Source organism: Carex rostrata, unplaced genomic scaffold (assembly GCF_964058835.1).
Source record: "Carex rostrata unplaced genomic scaffold, lpCarRost1.2 SCAFFOLD_40, whole genome shotgun sequence".
In the NCBI taxonomy this organism is placed as follows: Eukaryota; Viridiplantae; Streptophyta; class Magnoliopsida; order Poales; family Cyperaceae; genus Carex; species Carex rostrata.
The window spans coordinates 60,001-67,500 of record NW_027601200.1 but is presented as its reverse complement, the minus strand read 5'-3'; positions in this window follow the sequence as shown (position 1 = coordinate 67,500).

Below are 7,500 nucleotides of genomic sequence, written 5' to 3'. Positions count from 1 at the left end.
TACCCGGTGTGGACCATTTCTCAAACTTCCGGATTGTACGCGATCCAAATTATGGATGTAGGCAAAAATTCAAATTTATTAAAAATATGAAATATGAAATTTGGAGTTTGGAAAAAAAAAATTGGGTTGTACAATTTCGGATCTTATGCAAGTGGGTTGGACAATTTTTGGTCCAAATGAATTACAACCGTCCAAAGAGCCATTGAAACTCCAGTTTTTCCGGCTTGTAAAAATTCCCACTTTTTTCGGATTGGATGGTTCACACCCGGTGTGGACCATTTCTCAAACTTCCGGATTGTACGCGATCCAAATTATGGATGTAGGCAAAAATTCAAATTTATTAAAAATATAAAATATGAAGTTTGGAGTTTGGAAAAAGAAAATTGGGTTGGACAATTTCGGATCTTATGCAAGTGGGTTGGACAATTTTTGGTCCAAATGAATTACAACCGTCCAAAGAGCCATTGAAACTCCAGTTTTTCCGGCTTGTAAAAATTCCCACTTTTTTCGGATTGGACGGTTCCTACCCGGTGTGGACCATTTCTCAAACTTCCGGATTGTACGCGATCCAAATTATGGATGTAGGCAAAAATTCAAATTTATTAAAAATATGAAATATGAAATTTGGAGTTTGGAAAAAAAAAATTGGGTTGTACAATTTCGGATCTTATGCAAGTGGGTTGGACAATTTTTGGTCCAAATGAATTACAACCGTCCAAAGAGCCATTGAAACTCCAGTTTTTCCGGCTTGTAAAAATTCCCACTTTTTTCGGATTGGATGGTTCACACCCGGTGTGGACCATTTCTCAAACTTCCGGATTGTACGCGATCCAAATTATGGATGTAGGCAAAAATTCAAATTTATTAAAAATATAAAATATGAAGTTTGGAGTTTGGAAAAAGAAAATTGGGTTGGACAATTTCGGATCTTATGCAAGTGGGTTGGACAATTTTTGGTCCAAATGAATTACAACCGTCCAAAGAGCCATTGAAACTCCAGTTTTTCCGGCTTGTAAAAATTCCCACTTTTTTCGGATTGGACGGTTCCTACCCGGTGTGGACCATTTCTCAAACTTCCGGATTGTACGCGATCCAAATTATGGATGTAGGCAAAAATTCAAATTTATTAAAAATATGAAATATGAAATTTGGAGTTTGGAAAAAAAAAATTGGGTTGTACAATTTCGGATCTTATGCAAGTGGGTTGGACAATTTTTGGTCCAAATGAATTACAACCGTCCAAAGAGCCATTGAAACTCCAGTTTTTCCGGCTTGTAAAAATTCCCACTTTTTTCGGATTGGATGGTTCACACCCGGTGTGGACCATTTCTCAAACTTCCGGATTGTACGCGATCCAAATTATGGATGTAGGCAAAAATTCAAATTTATTAAAAATATAAAATATGAAGTTTGGAGTTTGGAAAAAGAAAATTGGGTTGGACAATTTCGGATCTTATGCAAGTGGGTTGGACAATTTTTGGTCCAAATGAATTACAACCGTCCAAAGAGCCATTGAAACTCCAGTTTTTCCGGCTTGTAAAAATTCCCACTTTTTTCGGATTGGATGGTTCACACCCGGTGTGGACCATTTCTCAAACTTCCGGATTGTACGCGATCCAAATTATGGATGTAGGCAATACTTTTTTGATATTTTGAAAAAGTTCAAATTTATTAAAAATATAAAATATGAAATCTGCAGTTTGGAAAAAAAATTGGAAGTTTGAAATCTGAAGTTCAACAAAAAAAACGGCGCAAAAATCAGCAAAGCGGGGGCAACTAAGCGGATGCGGCCAGCCGTCAGTGAAAAATGGCCCCAAAACTGAGCGCATGCGGCCAAGCGTCGGTGCAAAATGGCCCGAAAACAGTCCCGTCGGTGCCCCCGTCGGGCTAAAATGACCCGAAAACAGTTCAGCTGGGGAAAATTAAGCGGATCCGGCCAAGAGTCGGTGGAAATTGGCCCGAAAACAGCCCAGCGGCAAGCGGAAGCGGCTAACGTTGGGGAAAAGTGACCCGAAAACAGTTAAGCGGGGGAAAACTAAGCGGATGCGGCCACGCGTTGGGGAAAACAAAGCGGATCCGGCCCAGAGTCGGTGGAAATTGGCCCGAAAACAGTCCAGCGGCAAGCGGAAGCGGCTAACGTTGGGAAAAAGTTACCCGAAAACAGTTCAGCGGGGGAAAACTAAGCGGATGCGGCCACGCGTTGGGGAAAACTAAGCGGATACGGCCAAGTGTTGGGGAAAAATGGCCCGAAAACAGCCCAGCGGCAAGCGGAAGCGGCTAACGTTGGGGAAAAGTGACCCGAAAACAGTTAAGCGGGGGAAAACTAAGCGGATGCGGCCACGCGTTGGGGAAAACTAAGCGGATACGGCCAAGAGTCGGTGGAAATAGGCCCGAAAACAGTCCAGCGGCAAGCGGAAGCGGCTAACGTTGGGCAAAAGTGACCCGAAAACAGTTCAGCGGGGCAAATTTTTGAAATTTTTTTTGAAATTTTGAAATTTTTTTGAATTTTTGAAATTTTTGAAGTTTTTTTGGGTTTTTGGACTTTTTTTGAATTTTTGAATTTTTTGAATTTTTTTGAATTTTTTTGAATTTTTTGAATTTTTTTTGAATTTTTGAATTTTTTTTTTTTTTTTTTAATTTATTTGATTTTATAAATTTTTTGTGATTTTTTGAGATTTTTTTGAATATTTTACATGGGTGATTTCGACTTGGGGGATTTTCAGGGGGTGGTAACCCTGGGCGTGGCTAGAGCCTCAAAATGCATATTCCCCTATAGGGGGGCAAGGTTTTCAAAAATGGGTGCCCCCTCATGTACACGCGCGTGGGTGTACATGGCCCCGTCGGTGCCAGCGTGGGTGGAAAATGGCCCGAAAACAGCCCAGCGGCAAGCGGAAGCGGCTAACGTTGGGCAAAACTGACCCGAAAGCAGTATAGCTTGGAAAATTAAGCGGATGCAGCCAATTGTTGGCGAAAACTAAGCGGATACGGCCAAGTGACGGTGAAAAATGGCCCGAAAACAGTCCAGCGGCAAGCGGAAACGGCTAACGTTGGTCAAAAGTGACCCGAAAACAGTTCAGCTGGGGGAAATTAAGCGGAAGCAGCCAAGCGTTGGGCAAAACCAAGCGGATACGGCCAAGAGTCGGTGGAAAATGGCCCGAAAACAGTCCAGCGGCAAGCGGAAACAGCTAACGTTGGGACAAAGTGACCCGAAAACAGTTCAGCTGGGGAAAATTAAGCGGATGCAGCCAAGCGTTGGGGAAAACTAAGCGGATCCGGCCCAGAGTCGGTGGAAATTGGCCCGAAAACAGTCCAGCGGCAAGCGGAAGCGGCTAACGTTGGGCAAAAGTGACCCGAAAACAGTTCAGCGGGGGAAAACTAAGCGGATGCGGCCACGCGTTGGGGAAAACTAAGCGGATACGGCCAAGTGTTGGGGAAAAATGGCCCGAAAACAGCCCAGCGGCATGCGGAAGCGGCTAACGTTGGGGAAAAGTGACCCGAAAACAGTTAAGCGGGGGAAAACTAAGCGGATGCGGGCACGCGTTGGGGAAAACTAAGCGGATGCGGCCAAGTGTCGGTGGAAATTGGCCCGAAAACAGCCCAGCGGCAAGCGGAAGCGGCTAACGTTGGGCAAAAGTGACCCGAAAACAGTTCAGCGGGGGAAAACTAAGCGGATGCGGCCACGCGTTGGGGAAAACTAAGCGGATACGGCCAAGAGTCGGTGGAAATTGGCCCGAAAACAGTCCAGCGGCAAGCGGAAGCGGCTAACGTTGGGCAAAAGTGACCCGAAAACAGTTCAGCGGGGCAAATTTTTGAAATTTTTTTTGAAATTTTTTTGAATTTTTGAAATTTTTGAAGTTTTTTTGGGTTTTTGGACTTTTTTTGAATTTTTGAAATTTTTGAATTTTTTTGAATTTTTTTGAATTTTTTGAATTTTTTTTGAATTTTTGAAATTTTTTTTTTTTTTTTGAATTTATTTGATTTTATAAATTTTTTGTGATTTTTTGAGATTTTTTTGAATATTTTACATGGGTGATTTGGACTTGGGGGATTTTCAGGGGGTGGTAACCCTGGGCGTGGCTAGAGCCTCAAAATGCATATTCCCCTATAGGGGGGCAAGGTTTTCAAAAATGGGTGCCCCCTCATGTACACGCGCGTGGGTGTACATGGCCCCGTCGGTGCCAGCGTGGGTGGAAAATGGCCCGAAAACAGCCCAGCGGCAAGCGGAAGCGGCTAACGTTGGGCAAAACTGACCCGAAAGCAGTATAGCTTGGAAAATTAAGCGGATGCAGCCAATTGTTGGCGAAAACTAAGCGGATACGGCCAAGTGACGGTGAAAAATGGCCCGAAAACAGTCCAGCGGCAAGCGGAAACGGCTAACGTTGGGCAAAAGTGACCCGAAAACAGTTCAGCTGGGGGAAATTAAGCGGAAGCAGCCAAGCGTTGGGCAAAACCAAGCGGATACGGCCAAGAGTCGGTGGAAAATGGCCCGAAAACAGTCCAGCGGCAAGCGGAAACGGCTAACGTTGGGACAAAGTGACCCGAAAACAGTTCAGCTGGGGAAAATTAAGCGGATGCAGCCAAGCGTTGGGGAAAACTAAGCGGATCCGGCCCAGAGTCGGTGGAAATTGGCCCGAAAACAGTCCAGCGGCAAGCGGAAGCGGCTAACGTTGGGCAAAAGTGACCCGAAAACAGTTCAGCGGGGGAAAACTAAGCGGATGCGGCCACGCGTTGGGGAAAACTAAGCGGATACGGCCAAGTGTTGGGGAAAAATGGCCCGAAAACAGCCCAGCGGCAAGCGGAAGCGGCTAACGTTGGGGAAAAGTGACCCGAAAACAGTTAAGCGGGGGAAAACTAAGCGGATGCGGCCACGCGTTGGGGAAAACTAAGCGGATGCGGCCAAGTGTCGGTGGAAATTGGCCCGAAAACAGCCCAGCGGCAAGCGGAAGCGGCTAACGTTGGGCAAAAGTGACCCGAAAACAGTTCAGCGGGGGAAAACTAAGCGGATGCGGCCACGCGTTGGGGAAAACTAAGCGGATACGGCCAAGAGTCGGTGGAAATTGGCCCGAAAACAGTCCAGCGGCAAGCGGAAGCGGCTAACGTTGGGCAAAACTGACCCGAAAACAGGTCAGCGGGGGAAAACTAAGCGGATGCGGCCACGCGTTGGGGAAAACTAAGCGGATACGGCCAAGAGTCGGTGGAAATTGGCCCGAAAACAGTCCAGCGGCAAGCGGAAGCGGCTAACGTTGGGCAAAAGTGACCCGAAAACAGTTCAGCGGGGGAAAACTAAGCGGATGCGGCCACGCGTTGGGGAAAACTAAGCGGATACGGCCAAGAGTCGGTGGAAATTGGCCCGAAAACAGTCCAGCGGCAGGCGGAAGCGGCTAACGTTGGGCAAAACTGACCCGAAAACAGTTCAGCGGGGGAAAACTAAGCGGATGCGGCCACGCGTTGGGGAAAACTAAGCGGATACGGCCAAGAGTCGGTGGAAATTGGCCCGAAAACAGTCCAGCGGCAAGCGGAAGCGGCTAACGTTGGGCAAAAGTGACCCGAAAACAGTTCAGCGGGGGAAAACTAAGCGGATGCGGCCACGCGTTGGGGAAAACTAAGCGGATACGGCCAAGAGTCGGTGGAAATTGGCCCGAAAACAGTCCAGCGGCAAGCGGTAGCGGCTAACGTTGGGCAAAACTGACCCGAAAACAGTTCAGCGGGGGAAAACTAAGCGGATGCGGCCACGCGTTGGGGAAAACTAAGCGGATACGGCCAAGTGTTGGGGAAAAATGGCCCGAAAACAGCCCAGCGGCAAGCGGAAGCGGCTAACGTTGGGCAAAAGTGACCCGAAAACAGTTCAGCGGGGGAAAACTAAGCGGATGCGGCCACGCGTTGGGGAAAACTAAGCGGATACGGCCAAGGGTCGGTGAAAAAGGGCCCGAAAACAGTCCAGCGACAAGCGGAAGCCGCTAACGTTGGGCAAAAGTGACCCGAAAACAGTCCAGCGGGGGAAAACTAAGCGGATGCGGCCAAGCGTTGGGGAAAACTAAGCGGATACGGCCAAGCGTCGGTGAAAAAGGCCCGAAAACAGTCCAGCGGCACGCCGAAGCGGCTAACGTTGGGCAAAAATGGCGAAAAGCGGTGGAGCAGGGCGGTCTGAATCTATGCATCCACATAAAATGGGGGGTAAACCTGGGGGATTTCCAGGGGGTGGTAACCCTGGGCGTGGCTGGAGACCCAAAATGCATATTCCCCTATAGGGGGGAAGGATTTTTGGAAGAGGCAGCCCCTCATGTACATGCCAAGCGGGGTGTACATGGCCCCTGTGGGTGCCTCTGTCGGTGTAAAATGGCCCGAAAAACAAGATTATGTTACCCGAAGACACGATTATGTTACCGAAAAAACACGGTTGAGCGGGGGCAGTAAGCACGGTTGAGCGGGGGCAAAAAACACGGTTGAGCGGGGCAAAAAACACGGTGCAGCGGGGACAAAAGACACGATTTTGTTACCGAAAAACACGGCCCGTCGGGGGCAAGGAACACGAATATGTTACCGAAAAACACGGACCACGCGGGTTGAAATCCCCAGCCGTAGAGCCGGCGAAACACGGTGGGGCAGGGCGTCTAAGCGTGGAGGCGCCCGTAAGACCGATGCGGGTTGAAATCCCCAGCCGTAAAGCCGGCGAAAAGCGGTCGGGCAGGGTGACTCCGCGTGGAGTTTCGCCCGTAAGGCCGATGCGGGTAGCCGCGCGGGTTGAAATCCCCAGCCGTAAAGCCGGTGAAACACGGTTCATTGGGGCGCCTAAGCGTGGAGGCGCCCCGCAGAGACCGAGCGGGTTGAAATCCCCAGCCGTAAAGCCGGCGAAACACGGTTCATTGGGGCGCCTAAGCGTGGAGGCGCCCCGCAGAGACCGAGCGGGTTGAAATCCCCAGCCGTAAAGCCGGCGAAACACGGTTCATTGGGGCGCCTAAGCGTGGAGGCGCCCGCAGAGACCGAGCGGGTTGAAATCCCCAGCCGTAAAGCCGGCGAAACAAGTTCGGGCAGTGCGACTCCGCGTGGAGTTTCGCCCGTAAGACCGATGCGGGTAGCCGCGCGGGTTGAAATCCCCAGCCGTAAAGCCGGTGAAACACGGTTGAGCGGGGCGCCTAAGCGTGGAGGCGCCCCGCAGAGACCGAGCGGGTTGAAATCCCCAGCCGTAAAGCCGGCGAAACACGTTCGGGCAGGGCGACTCCGCGTGGAGTTTCGCCCGTAAGACCGATGCGGGTAGCCGCGCGGGTTGAAATCCCCAGCCGTAAAGCCGGCGAAACACGGTTCATTGGGGAGCCTAAGCGTGGAGGCGCCCCGCAGAGACCGAGCGGGTTGAAATCCCCAGCCGTAAAGCCGGCGAAACACGTTCGGGCAGGGCGTCTAAGCGTGGAGGCGCCCGTAAGACCGATGCGGGTAGCCGTGCGGGTTGAAATCCCCAGCCGTAAAGCCGGCGAAACACGGTTGAGCGGGGCGCCTAAGCGTGGA